Source organism: Silene latifolia, chromosome 11, assembly GCF_048544455.1.
Source record: "Silene latifolia isolate original U9 population chromosome 11, ASM4854445v1, whole genome shotgun sequence".
Lineage (NCBI taxonomy): Eukaryota > Viridiplantae > Streptophyta > Magnoliopsida > Caryophyllales > Caryophyllaceae > Silene > Silene latifolia.
This window is the reverse complement of record NC_133536.1, coordinates 131581123-131597092: the sequence shown is the minus strand read 5'-3', so window position 1 is coordinate 131597092 and position 15970 is coordinate 131581123.

Genomic DNA, 15970 nt, shown 5'->3' with positions numbered 1-15970 from the left:
GTTTTGAAAAAGTGTCTGCGAATTGATTCTCTTTACGAGGTAAGTGTAGATAATTGACCTGATCGAAGAATTGGGTGACTTGATCTATCCTAGCCTGATAGGGTGCTAAACTTTCACTTCGGGTTTTCCAAGATCTTGTAACTTAGTTAATGATCAAGGATGAGTCTCCGTGAACTCGAAGATTCTTAATGTCCAAGCTCACTGTTGCTTGTAGACCAATGAGGCAAGCTTCATACTCTGCTGCATTATTTGTCACCTCGAAGTCGAGTTTGACAGAAAGTGGTGTATGCTCGCCTTCATGGGAAATGAGCAACACTCCTATTCCAAATCCTCTTAAATTCGATGCCCCATCAAAATAAAGATCCCAAGAGTCTATACTGGTCTGTAGGATGTCCTCGTCTAGAAATGACCACGTATCTATTTATTGGGTATCGTTGATAAGATTATCTGCGAAGAATTCAGCAACGGCGCGCCCCTTTATGGCTTTCAAAGGTACGTACTTGAGATCAAATTCTGAGAGCATTAAGGTCCATCTTGCCAAACGTCCGTTGAAGACGGGTTTCTCGAAGAGGCATTTGACGGGGACTATTTTAGAATACACCTTGACAGAGTAGCTAAGCATGTAATGGCGTAGCTTCTTTGTTTCCAACACAAGAGCGAGGCATGTCCTCTCGAGAGGTGTGTACTTACACTCGTATTCTAAGAACTTCTTACTAAGGTAGTAGATAGATTTTTCTTCCTTTCCAACAGTCTACACGAGCATATCCCCCATGGCTGTTTCGTGACTGTGAGATATAAACTAAGAGGTTGATCTTGTTGGGGAGGCATTAGCACGGGTGGCTTAGCCAGTTTCTCCTTTATCTTGTCAAACGATTTTTGACAGTCTTCGTCCCATTTGGTATGGTCTTTTTTCTTGAGCTTTTTGAAGATAGGTTCGCAGATCATAGTGAGTTTCGATATGAATCGACTTATGTATTGCACCTTGCCTAGGAATCCTCTAACCTGCTTTTCTGTCTGGGGTTGCGGAATTTCGATTAAGGCCTTGATCTTGGATGGATAAATTTCTATCCCCCTTTGGTTGACTACGTACCCTAGAATCTTACCTGATGTGACTCCGAACGCACATTTTTAAGGATTGAGCCTCATGTTGTACTTGCGCAGTCTTAGGAAGAATTTGCGAAGGTTATCGATGTGCCCTTTCCTATCTTTAGATTTGACAATCATATCATCCACGTACATTTCTACTTCTTTATACATCATGTCATGTAGCAAAGTGGTCGCAGTGCGTTGGTATGTAGCCCCAGGGTTGATTACTCGAAATGGCATAACAGTATAACAGTATGTACCCCAGTGAGTGACGAAGGCTGTTTTGTGCATATCTTCTACGGCCATTTTGATTTGGTTATACCCTGCATACCCGTCCATGAAGGATAACAACGCATGATCTGCTGTATTGTCTACCAATATGTCGATGTGTGGTAGAGGGAAATCGTCTTTAGGACTCGCTTTGTTCATGTCTCGAAAATCAACACAAACCCGGATTCGCCCATTCTTTTTGGGTACAGGGACTATGTTAGCCACCCAGTCTGAATACTCGAAAACTTTGACGAACCCGGCTTTGAATTGTTTATCGACTTCTTCTTTGATCTTAAGAGCCCACTCGGTCCTCATCCGACGGAGCTTCTGTTTTATAGGTTTGAAACCTGGTTTGATTGGAATTCGGTGTTCTGCAATATCCCTGTCAATCCCTGGCATGTCCTTGTAAGACCATGCGAAAACGTCTTTGAACTCGTGTAGGATGTCGATGAAATTGGCCCTTTCAGTTGGGTCTAAGGTCGTCCCTATCCTAAGTTCTTGGAGTTCTAGTTCGGTTCCTACGTTGATGGGTTCGATGTTCTCTATAACTGGTGCCCTTTCCTCCTGTTGTAGTATCTCCTTAATTATATAGGGAGGTAATTCGACGGAGTCTGGGTTAGGATCATCCTCATTATCATCGTAAATAGAATTTCATTCAGAAAAACACAAGGAGTAAGCAGAATCAGATTTATTCATATTAAATTTAGAAAAGAGCTGAAACAAAGAAGCCATCTGTTCAAAGATCGGTGGCGGGGAAAAGGACAAAGTTTCTTTGGGACATTTCCCAAGTCATTGTTACTATGTGATGCTATGCTAGGAGAAACAACGGGATGGGGACTGATGACAGAAGAAGACACTCTAGCGACTTCTCTAGACTCAGACTCTGATTCCGACTCTGACTCCGACTCTAACTCGAATTCATCATCTTCGGGTTCTCCTTTGAACATCTTTCCTTCTCCAGTAGTGACCTTGAAGAGCTTTCCTTGGTTGTTGGTCCATTTGATCAACTTTCTCCAACCTTTCTGCTGATTTGAGCCGGTGTTTGTAATTAGCGATGTTGGGTTGAAATGGTCATCTTGAAGTATTATGGTAATGATCTCATCTTGCGCTGCTTGACGAATTGGTCTTCTCCAAATAGAAGGCTAACGGCTTGTTCGTCTAGGCAAGGTGTTTGACGAGTTTTGACGGTAAGAACCGTTTCTGAAGGGATGAAGTAGAAATCGTGGAAGACCTCGATTCCAGCTAGTCGTGTTCCCCTATAATGCCGAGGTTCGGGAAATTCGTGAAAGTATTCATGACTCCCCTCCCTAACAAAGTATCCATTTAGGGTAGGGAGATAGGATCGCATCGAGATTCCTTTGTCTTTACGGTCTTGAAACTGAGTAAGCATTTCTAAGGCTTCTGCTTTCGTGGGCTTGTATCCCAAACCTAATGGTACCCTTTGAGAATTTGCTTCCTAATAAGGTGCAAAGGTATTGTTCTTGGCAGGGTTTATTGGCATTCCTGAGAAGTATCCGTGGGACTTGAGTATGTGGTTGACCACTAAATTGGAGTATGGGTTGAAGTATAAAGGCGCCAGCTCGCTCTCTATAAGATTTATGCTTTGAAATCCTCCAAGATCGTATACTGGGTCTGTGACTACTTGGTGGCTTGAAATTTTCTCTATCACGGCTTTGATAGGTGACGAAGTAATCGTCACTACTTTGCCATCGAGAGGAATCTTGATCTTATGGTGCAAGGTGGATATTACCACTTTAGAAGCGTGAATCCAGGGCTTTCCTAGAAGTATATTGAAGGACGCCTTGATGTCCACTATCTGAAAATTAAGCTTTCGCTCGATTGGCCATGTGGCTATAGTAAGGTTAATTAGCCCTACTACTTTACGTCGTGTTCCATCGTATGCTCGAACACCTTGGTTGGTAGGAGTCCAATCAGATTCTTTCATGCCAAACTTGTATGTTGTCTTTAGTTGTATGACGTTGACTACGGATCCATCATCCACCAAAGTCATTGGTACGTTCTTCTTTAAGCATGTGACTGTAATATATAGAGCGAGGTTATGACTGGCGCATAAAGGAGGCAAATCCTCATCTGAAAAAGTAACTGGGTTACTTAGCTTAACTGAGTCTTGGAAGACTAGGTTGACTACGTCATCAGGTGTAAAATCGTGCGCTATGTTCAGTTTAGCGAATACTTGCAGTAAAGCTTGACGATGGGGAAATGAACTCGCAACTAATTGCCAGACTAAAAGATCAGGCTTTGTCTTTTGTAGTTGTTTTTAGTAAATGGTCAGCAGATGTATCTTCGCCATCATTTGGCGTGATGACATTGGTGTTAGTAGCTGGACCATTAACAGTAGGACCGTTTTAAGGGACATTTTGATATGGACGTCCTGAGCGAGTAAGGTGGTCTATATCTTGAACTTTGCTAGCCTTGACAATATCCTCACTGATCTTAACTAGATAGTGTTCCATGGGGTATTCGTCTTCATCGTCGTCCACCCAAATTCCGTTGACGATACTGAGCTCTCTCAACCTGATGATTTCAGCTTCTAGATTGATTATTTGCGTGACTAGATTGTCGACTACTGCGATTACCTCTTGTATCGTAGATTATTGAGATAGAGTTGGGGCCAGTGGCACATTTCCCATAGGTATAGTGCTTGGATTGCGTAGGGACGCCACTGCAGCTTCTAGCTCTGAAATTTGCCTACTTACACTCTTTACCCATGCGATAAAATCAACAATGGTAGGAGAGATGTTGGAATAACTCCCCTTATTTTCTAGTGCATGAATCTCGTCCTCGACTGGAGAAATGAGGTGTGAACAATCCAAGGTGGATTCTTCATCTGTGATTGTCAGAACTCTAAGAGGATTTTAAGTATTGTTAGGCTTGCTTGCGGGAGGTATGGGTAAACGACCATCTTCAATCATATCCTGAATGACATGTTTCAATTTGAAGCATTTTTCTGTATCGTGTCCCTTGCCTCTGTGATATTCGCAGTATGCGTTCTCATCCCGGAATTTAGACTTCTTCTCTGGGTCAGGTGTAGGTCCTATGGGTTGGAGCTTACCTTGTTTCATCAGCCTTTTCAGAGCAGCGGAATATGATTCACCAACATAGGTAAATTTCCTTTGTGGGTTATTCTTCTTAGCAGATCATTCGACAAGGTTAAACTCATCGGTCTTGCTAGTGGAGCCATAAGAACGACTCATTGAACCCTGATATCCACGACCTATCATTTTGGACAAGAGTCATTTACGGATATTGTAATACTACGGTTTTATGAGTCTCTGGGTACTCTATCGAGTAGGCCTTACTCTGTCGAGTAAGGGTGAGTTGCGTTTTTAAAATAGTTTCTGACCTGTTGGGTACTCGATCGAGTAACGTTGATACTCGATCGAGTAAGGGGGCACTCGATCGAGTACCTCAGCTACTCGATCGAGTAGCCGGTTTACGGGGGATGATTTCTCGGGTTTTGTTAATAATGCGATTAAGTATATAATTACTTCCGTCACTTTTCTTTAAACACTTTTACAACCTAATTACTTTCAAAAGAGAAATCAAACTACGTTCTTCGCATCAATCGTATTATTGGCAAATCCCGGAGCGTGGAAGGTCGGATTTTACCTTTCTTTATACCGTTGTGATCCTTGCGCCGAGGGTAAGATCTACGTACCGTTTTTATAGTATTTATTCAAAGTTGGTTAACCCCTAATATTGGGATTTGGGGGTTTTGTTGTATTTTGTGATTGGTAGTGATTATATGTTTGTATGTTAGGAGGAGGATTCGTAGAAGAAGCCTTTTGATATCAGCTGTGAGACCGTCTGATTGTGTTGCTTTCCAGGTAGGGTTTCCCTACTCAGTATTAGTCCCATAATGTGTTGGTTATGATTTGTGATTGTTGATTATTGTTATACGAGTATTGTGACGGTTGTTGGTTTGATTGTTGTTTAATGGTTGTGATTGTGAAGGAAATGTAGATTCATATACTTGTTAACATACTCTTATATGTCTAAATAATTTGTCATAAAATTAAAACGGATCTTATGCATGCAAACAATAAAATAAATAGAGGAGAAATCATGTCCTTACATAGTAGATTTCGGCTATTAGGGCACAAGAGAGATCACCTTTCTCTTCTTGTTCTTGAGCTTTTCCAATGGAAGAATAAAGATCTAAATGTAAGATCTCTCCCTATGTTTTATACCCAAGGCTTAACACTTAATCTAATTAATATTATTTGATCTAGTATAATATTAATTTAGGAGAAAATTGAACCAAAAACTTTATAAAACTCTTATGTGTTTTCGGTTTTCAAGAGAGAAGAAGAGAGGATTTTCTTCTTACTAGAACTTGTATATTGGATGAGTGAATTAGAATGAAAATAATACACTAGCTTTTGTATATTATTAGGTAAAATTATAGAGAAAAACAATGATCATTTTTCTTCCCCAAAACCGTGTAAGAGGAGCTTTATGGGTGAGCCAATGCATGGAGAAATTGTTCTTCACAAGGAACAATAGGCTTGCATGGCTAGGTTGCTTTTTAATCATTGTGTTTATCCACTAATTACAAACAACTTATAATTAGCTTAAACCCTTCTAATTTTCGGCCCATTCTATAATATGGATCCCATATTATTTTTGTCAATTGTCTATATGTTACATGTTACATGTCACATATATTTGTTATGTATTTTTAACATATTAAAAATCAACGTATTAATAAAATACGGCACGTACAATAATTGACTTAGTAATTTCATAATTACTTGTGCCAAAAATATTTTACCATTTATAAATCACAACAGATTGTATTTATAACAATTCATTCAAATTTAATTGTTATATTAAACAATTTATTTCATCCGAGTAATTATACAATTTAATTACTCGATCAGTATCATATTTAATCACATTTCAATATGATACGTAAATATTACTTCCAAAATCGTCCGTCAATTTTCAAGTAATTTAATTAACTCGCAACGTTATACGATTAATTAAATAATCAATTAAGAGTATTGCCCTTTAGGTATGACCTAGGGGTCAACTGATCACCACCGTCACACGACAGAATGTCAAACTCTAGTCACCAATCATTACCGATAAATGTTGACCAGTTGACAAGAAACAATATTACTTCCCAATTGTATTCTTTAAAATGAGATTTAATAATGATATTTAAATCATGTGATCGCACTATTGTTGAGGACACATTTCCCAACAATCTCCCACTTGTCCTCGACAAGTGTGCGTCACCAATTCTCTTGTCCTATTACTATCTCCCACTCAATGCAAGGTGTCTTTCGGTCGTACTTGCAAGTGATCATATCGAGAGTGGTTTCCTCGATCCGGAGAATAACCGATTGACCGGATTTATCCACTCGATACCTTCCGAGCGTGGCCACGCATTTCCGATTGATTACTCCTCGAGTGGCCCCGAGATATTGTTATAACCCCGACTAGGGGTGGACAATTCCTATCGCACTCATTCCCTTCGACTAGCCACAACCATCATAACTCAAAATATGCCCATTTGACCCCATTTACGAAGGTCGTAGTAACACAAATCAAAGTTAATCAAATCGTGCCATCTTAGGCGAATAGTCTCTAGTCAAATGAATCGACTCATTAGAACACTATAGTAGCTCTCGCCACGACCAGGCTATATAAATTTGCCAGAACGCTATAAGCGGTCATTAGGCCCGACAAAATGTTCCTAACAGTCTGCCTATGTGATCGACTAGTCATCTCACATGACTCTATGGCACTTGAACTTGCCATCAATCGCCTCACACTCTAGTCACTTCGAGACGTCACCCCATACAAGTGACTATGGGCAAATACTATGTTAATCCGTGTTCACTTTAACGGGGTTCAATTGTCTCCACAACCCGTTTGGATGTAACAAAGTATAAATTAAAGATAAAAGACAAATGCGATTATGAACATGAACAAAAACAACACTTTTATTTCATTTCAAAATCTAACAAAAATTTGGCACACGTTTAAGTCCCATGGACGCAACATGTCCATCATGCTTAGCCTGCGATAAAGGCTTGGTGAGCGGATCGGCTATGTTATCATCCGTCCCAACCTTACAAATCGCAATTTCCTTTCTTTCAATGAAATCTCTTATTACATGATACTTTCTAAGTACATGTCTAGATCTATTACTAGACTTTGGCTCCTTAGCTTGGAAGATCGTCCCACTATTATCACAATAGAGAGTGATGGGATCATCGGCGGTAGGTACTACTTTTAGACCTTCCGTGAATTGCTTGATCCACATAGCTTCCTTGGCGAGCTTCGATGCTTTGCTATGTACTCACCTCCGTTGTCGAATCCATGCCATGATTCTGACTTCCTTGAAGCTTCTCCAGCTTACGGCACCACCATTGAGCATGAAAACAAAACCAACTTGTGATTTCATGTCATCTCTATCTGTTTGAAAACTTGAGTCCGTGTATCCCGTAACACGCAACTCAGTGTCTCCTCCAAACACAAGGATAGAGTCCTTAGTTCTTCTCAAGTACTTAAGGATGTTCTTGACAGAATCCAGTGACTCTCACTGGATTTCCTTGATATCTACTCGTCATGCTCAAGGCATACGAGACATCGGGACGTGTGCATATCATGGCATACATGATTGATCCAACAAATGAAGCGTAAGGGATCAACTTCATGCGTTCAACATCATGGGGTTCGGAGGGACATTGAGTCCTGCTCAATATCGTTCCGGTTACCATAGGTACCAAACCCCTTTTGGATTTGTCCATGCTGAATCGTCGAAGAATCTTATCAACATAAGATTCTTGACTTAGTGCCAATATCCTCTTGGGTCTATCTCTATAGATCCGGATACCTAATATGCGTTGTGCCTCTCCTAAATCCTTCATTTGGAAGTGGTTACCTAACCACTTCTTAACAGAAGACAACATTGGAATATCATTTCCAATGAGTAGTATGTCATCGACATACAAAATTAGGAACACAACATTGCTCCCACTGAATTTCATGTATAAACATGGTTCCTCAACATTTCGAGTGAAACCATTTTCTTTTATAACATGATTGAATCGATGATTCCAACTTCTAGATGCTTGCTTAAGACCATAAATGGATCTCTTAAGCTTGCACACTTTGTTAGGATTTTTATAATCAACAAAACCTTCGGGTTGTATCATGTACACCTCCTCTTCTAAATGCCCATTTAGAAAAGCGGTTTTGACATCCATTTGCCAAATTTCATAATCATGAAATGCGGCGATCGCTAACAAAATCCGTATGGATCTTAGCATGGCTACGGGGGCGAATGTCTCATCATAATGGAGACCTTGGACTTGGGTAAATCCTTTTGCCACTAGCCTAGCTTTGTAGACATCGTCATGTCCTTCTATGCCATTTTTGACTTTGAATATCCATTTGCATTGAAGGGGTCTTGTCCCTTTAGGCAAATCTACCAAGTCCCAAACTTGGTTTTCAAGCATAGAATCCATTTCGGACTTCATGGCTTCAAGCCATAAGTTGGAATTAGGACTAGAGATTGCGGCCTTGTAGGTGGCGGGCTCGTCACTTTCCATAAGCAACACATCGAGTGTTCCATCTTCCTCGATAAGTCCCACATATCGATCGGGATGGCGAATTACTCGGCCCGTCCTTCTTAGTGGAGGAGGTACTACCGCGTTAGACGACGAAGGAACATCTTCTTGCGTCTCTACCTCGGTTTGTGGCTCTTGAACTTCATCAAGTTCAAAATTTCTCCCACTCTGTCTCTTAGAAATAAATTGACTTTCTAAGAAGACAGCCTCACTAGACACAAACACTTTGTTTTCTTGAGGTTTGTAGAAGTAGTATCCTCGACAATGCGAGGGGTAACCTACAAAGGTGCATTTTTCGGATCTTGGGGCAAGCTTATTGTCGGCTTTAGTCTTGACGTAAGCATCACATCCCCAAATCCTCATATAGGATATATTAGGAACTTTTCCCGTCCACATCTCATATGGAGTCTTTTCGGTGGATTTAGTGGGACTATTGTTCAAAGTCTAATTGCGGTTTGAAGCGCAAATCCCCAAAACGAGTTCGGTAACTCGGTTTGGCTCATCATGGATCGAACCATATCAAGTAGGGTTCGATTCCTCCTTTCGGCAACACCATTGAGTTGTGGTGTTCCGGGTGGAGAAAGTTGTGATATAATACCACAACCTTTCAAGTGTGAATCAAATTCAAGGCTTAGGTATTCACCACCACGATCGGAACGTAGTGCTTTTACCTTTTTGTTCAATTGGTTCTCTACTTTGTTTTGAAATTCCTTGAATTTCTCAAACGCTTCACTCGTATGTTTCATTAAATAGACATGCCCATGTCTACTTAAGTCATCGGTGAAGGTTATAAAGTAGTCATAATTACCACGAGCGGTGATACTCATTGGTCCACATACATCGGTGTGTATGAGTCCCAATAGCTCACTAGCTCGTGTCCCTTTACCACTAAAAGGATTACGAGTCATTTTGCCAAGTAGGCAATATTCGCATGTACCAAATGATTGATAATCAAATGGTGTAATCACATTAGTAGAAATTAATCTTTTGATGCGATTCTCGTTTATGTGACCTAATCGACAATGCCAAATGAACGCTTCACTTGGGTCACTTGTTTTGAGTTTCTTTGATTGAATGTTATAAATATCATTTGTCGGATTTGAGGTCTCTAAAATGTAAATGCCATTTATGGAAGAAGCTTGGCTAATAACCAAATCATTCCTAGAAATAGAGCAACGATTGTTCTTAATGACAAAACAAAAACCGTCCATGTCTAGCATGGCGATTGAAATAATGTTTTTAGAGAGCGTAGGAACATAAAAACAATTATGCAAATACAACTCAAAACCGTTTGGCAAAGCTAGAACATAAGTTCCTTTGGATTCGGCCGCTACCCGAGCTCCATTTCCAAGTCGAAGATCCACATCTCCCTTGCTAAGCCTCTCCACATCTCTTAAACCCCGTAAATGATTACAAAGGTGAGAACCACAACCGGTATCTAGTACCCATGTCGTAGTGGAAGTATAATTTATATCAATAACATAAATTTCTTTAGGAATTGTACCTTTTGGAGTAATGAGTCCCTCCCTTATATTTCGCAAATACATAGGGCAATTCCTTAGCCAATGTCCCATGCCATAGCAATAATGGCACTCATCATTAACTTGCTTGAAGTTCTTGATTTTCTTTCCCTTCTTCTTGAACTTCTTGCCCTTTGAAGCAAGAACTTGATTGCTAGAGCTCCCACTAACTTTGGCATCTTTATCTTCCAGAGACAAAGACCCTATAGATTGTGTGAGGTAGTCTTCCTGAGACGGACTCACACGAGGTCTAGTAGTAGTGGGTGGTTTAGAAGTGGTGATGAAATTAAGGCTTCCATCCGAACCTATCCCGAAATGAAGTTCTCTAGTTGTATCGAAATTATTGTTGGAGCATACGTCGTCAAGAACATGGTGATATGACTCAATAGTAATTGGTGCGGTAGCATTTGATGGATTCATTGCACTACAAATATGGAGGAAAGGAAATATCAACATTTGTCTTTTTAAATCATACTTGCAAATTTAACAAGATATGAACATTTATATAGTGACCTCTACCCAACTATAATAAATGATTCCAAGACCCAAATTCATATCGACTTAGGCACGGTATGGCCGATGAAACCCTTATCAATATAACTCGGTGGATTAACGTTTTAATCGATTCTACTTTTAGAACTCTTGGTCGATAAAATTACTCTAATATTTATCTATAGCCCGGAACACATGCAACTACGGTCGCGAATACTTCCGTTGAGCTCAATCCAAATTTCGAATAAATGTGTCCATTATCCAAATCCACATCAACTTGGGCACGGTATGGCCGATGAAACCCTCATTAACATGAACTCGGTGGATTAACACTCATCACCCACTTCCCCTACGTAACAAGGTTTGTACCCCGGTAGGGCCGAGTGCACTCCCTCGCGAAATAGGTTTTCATGGTTTCTACTATTTGGTAAGGCTATGTCTCAATTGTTTGTTTTAGCGAGAGGTCATGTCAATTTATTATCTATCACGTTTTAAGTGAACTAAAGCGGTGAACTACGATAATTCTAATTGACACGGTCGATAAACTCGATAAAATGACAATGCATGTTTAGTTATGGCGATTTAGCGATGCATGTGACATAAAATAAAATGCAAGCATAAAGATAAATAAATCCTAGTATGGCCTTTCCTAAAATAGAAAAACTATTAATCTATTACATATTCGGAAACCAACTCCATTGGTCCCTTGAACTTCGGTTGTGGCACGCATCTCGAGGTAACACCGTCTTTATGTATCGCCATTCTTGAAGAAATCCGTCTTTAGGAACTCCTAATGAATAAAATTACATAATAAATTACATAATTTCCTATTATACATTTGTAACTAAAATAAAATAAATCTATTAAATTACAAAACGGTGATACGAGATCACAATAAAATTACAACCGAATCGATATTCCCATACATTTCGGGAAATACCAATTAAAATCTAAAGCCATACTAAGTAAAATTACATAATTCAAAATTACATAAATTAAAATTATGACAATCATAAAGAAAAAATGCATCATTATAATATGTATGAACATGCTCAATTTTATGCTAAATCGCCTTTTAATTAGCCAATATCGTATATTACTCGGTTTTTACGGATTTGCGTGATTTCAACATTTTATAATCACAAAAATACATAAACTCATATTTATGCATAAGTTAATTACCCTAACCTCTTAGGACTCAAAATATAGTTTTCACTAATAATTTGACCATAATTAACTTTTATTTACATAATTGTTCATAAAAGGACCAAAAATTACAAAATAAGCTATTAAACTTCAAATAAATCCAAAAATTCCAAATAAATTCAAAATTCAAAATTTAAATTCATGAACATTCTGGAAAAATTCCATGACACTCATAATGTTCAAAATCTTAGGTTAAAAATTTCGAAATTTTTTCCGGAAAAACAATGTTGCGGTTTATTGATATTTAATAAAAATAATCATAAAAACATGGAAAAATTATTTTCATTAACTTTTCAATTTTAGATCTGAAAACGATAATAAAATGCAACATTAGACGTTTTTCCTAAGTCATAGATTATGTTTTATTAATTTTTCACTAATAATGTCACTATTTATGCTATTTTTCTTCAAAAATTCATAAATCATGCTAAAAGACTTCTTTATAGCCAATTATTTTACACACATCTTGTAAAATTGCATGTGACAACATATTAATTTTTTATGACCAGATTCAAAATTTAACTCATATTAACCTATTTTTCTCTTAAATCCGAATTTAATAATGAAAAATTCATTTTTCGAGCATAACAAGTCCAAAAATTATGAAAATTTGCAGGTTATCTCAAAATAATATATGTAACAACATATCCAAAAAACAACTTAAAATTCGAAGTATAGCTAATTTTCGACCAAAAATGACATTTTTACTCATAAAATCACATTTAAATGTCATTATTGTAAATTATGAACAATAAAAATCCGAAAAATTAACCAAAATATCCTAAAACACTTTAGGACCAGAAATATTAACATGCATGTAATAATTTCGTGATATATCACAATAACACAAATTTTACAAGTTTTATTTGTTATTCATATAACTCGGAAAAACTTTTAACCAATTTGCATGCAAACAACCGTGGCTCTTGATACCGATTGAAGGAAATGTAGATTCATATACTTGTTAACATACTCTTATATGTCTAAATAATTTGTCATAAAATTAAAACGGATCTTATGCATGCAAACAATAAAATAAATAGAGGAGAAATCATGTCCTTACATAGTAGATTTCGGCTATTAGGGCACAAGAGAGATCACCTTTCTCTTCTTGTTCTTGAGCTTTTCCAATGGAAGAATAAAGATCTAAATGTAAGATCTCTCCCTATGTTTTATACCCAAGGCTTAACACTTAATCTAATTAATATTATTTGATCTAGTATAATATTAATTTAGGAGAAAATTGAACCAAAAACTTTATAAAACTCTTATGTGTTTTCGGTTTTCAAGAGAGAAGAAGAGAGGATTTTCTTCTTACTAGAACTTGTATATTGGATGAGTGAATTAGAATGAAAATAATACACTAGCTTTTGTATATTATTAGGTAAAATTATAGAGAAAAACAATGATCATTTTTCTTCCCCAAAACCGTGTAAGAGGAGCTTTATGGGTGAGCCAATGCATGGAGAAATTGTTCTTCACAAGGAACAATAGGCTTGCATGGCTAGGTTGCTTTTTAATCATTGTGTTTATCCACTAATTACAAACAACTTATAATTAGCTTAAACCCTTCTAATTTTCGGCCCATTCTATAATATGGATCCCATATTATTTTTGTCAATTGTCTATATGTTACATGTTACATGTCACATATATTTGTTATGTATTTTTAACATATTAAAAATCAACGTATTAATAAAATACGGCACGTACAATAATTGACTTAGTAATTTCATAATTACTTGTGCCAAAAATATTTTACCATTTATAAATCACAACAGATTGTATTTATAACAATTCATTCAAATTTAATTGTTATATTAAACAATTTATTTCATCCGAGTAATTATACAATTTAATTACTCAGACCGTATCATATTTAATCACATTTCAATATGATACGTAAATATTACTTCCAAAATCGTCCGTCAATTTTCAAGTAATTTAATTAACTCGCAACGTTATACGATTAATTAAATAATCAATTAAGAGTATTGCCCTTTAGGTATGACCTAGAGGGTCAACTCGATCACCACCGTCATCACACGACAAAAATGTCAAACTCTAGTCACCAATCATTACCGATAAATGTTGACCAGTTGACAGTAACAATATTACTTCCCAATTGTATTCTTTAAAATGAGATTTAATAATGATATTTAAATCATGTGATCGCACTATTGTTGAGGACACATTTCCCAACAGATTGTTTGTCTCTGGTTCTCGAGATGCGTTCTCGGCTGAGTGGAGTCAGTTGCGGGAGTGGCTTCACGCCCTAGTTTCGCCCTCCGTGGAACCCGCCACGGGAGGGGATGTGCACATTAATGGGATAGGGTTATCGCTCGGTTTGATGAGCGGGGCTTAGGTGGGAACGGCTGCGGTCCCCCACCGCGTGGTCGGTTCGGTGGACGATCGGTGACGGAGATTGATTGGAGTGGGTGTGATTGTGTGTGTGACCGTTTGAGCTGCTTGTTTACTATGTTGTTGGTTATATAAATTGTGTGATTAGTATCGACCCCGTTTAATGTTTTAAAATCGTGGTGATCCATTCGGGGTGGTGAGCGATTATTGAGCGGTATGATATGACGCGTATGGGATAGCCGGGATGAGTCATCACGTGGCGCTTAGAAGTCTTCTCACGTGTCGACGATGTTTTATAGCTTTGATAGTTTTAGCAAAGAGACCGTCCGAGAGTCTTGTATTTCTTTTTATCAGTTTTGGAGTTGGTATGTAATCACTTTAAACATTATTTACTTTTAAGTATGTTTCGTTATTGTCTTATGATTATCATTGCCTCGGAAAACCGAGATGGTAGCACTTCCATGCCTTAAGTGGTCCTGGTAAGGCACTTGGAGTATGGGGGTGTTACAAAATGGTATCAGAGCGACGATCCTGAAACCTGTAATCAATGAACCTAATGAATATAGGGAGTCAAATTAAAATGAACCCGGGGTAAAATTTGTAGGAGCTAATGCAAAGGCTTGGGAGACGACCTAAAGTCGCGAACTCGCCCTACAATTTTGAACCGGTCACCATGGGATATGAGTCGGGATCGCTATGTGTTTATTTTGTAAATTGTGTACCAATATAGTGATGTGTGGCATGAATAAGTGTGATTTTGTATGTTGTTGGTTGAAAGCATGTTGGATGATAGTTGGTTTACCATGTTGATTGGAATAGTTGGAAAAGTATGTGGGAATGACGAATGATGTGGTGGAAAAAGGAAGTAGTTCATATGTGATAATATGTGATAAATAATGATGTTGCAGGATGAATGATTTATAATGTGTACATACTAGTAACTTGTGATTAGGGGATTTGATATGATTTTACATAATTCGGTTTGCGTAAAGTTAGATAATAAGTTCATGTAATTGTCTACTGTGGTATCATATGCACTTGTAAATGAAGAATGTGGTTGAAATAGATGAACTGATTGGAAAAGATGGAGTGTCAATTGCATGAGAATATGGATTTTTTGAATATGAATATGTTTAGATGACGAAGTGGAGTTGTAATATTGTTGTGTTAGTAACATGGAAATAGGATTTGTAATTGTATGAGTATGTTTTGTTTTACGAAAAGTCATAAAATTAAAGCATGCGGTTAGTACATGATTAATGAGTTAAATAATATATGTGCATGATGGATGTTGTTGCTTGACTTTTGAAGATAGTAACATGCGATTAGCAATACTGGTTTTATGAGTACTGAGTTGTTTTTGTCTACCTTGTTGTTGTTTAAGTCGTTTGGAAGTAAAAATCAAGTAGTTGTGTTTTTCGATTATAA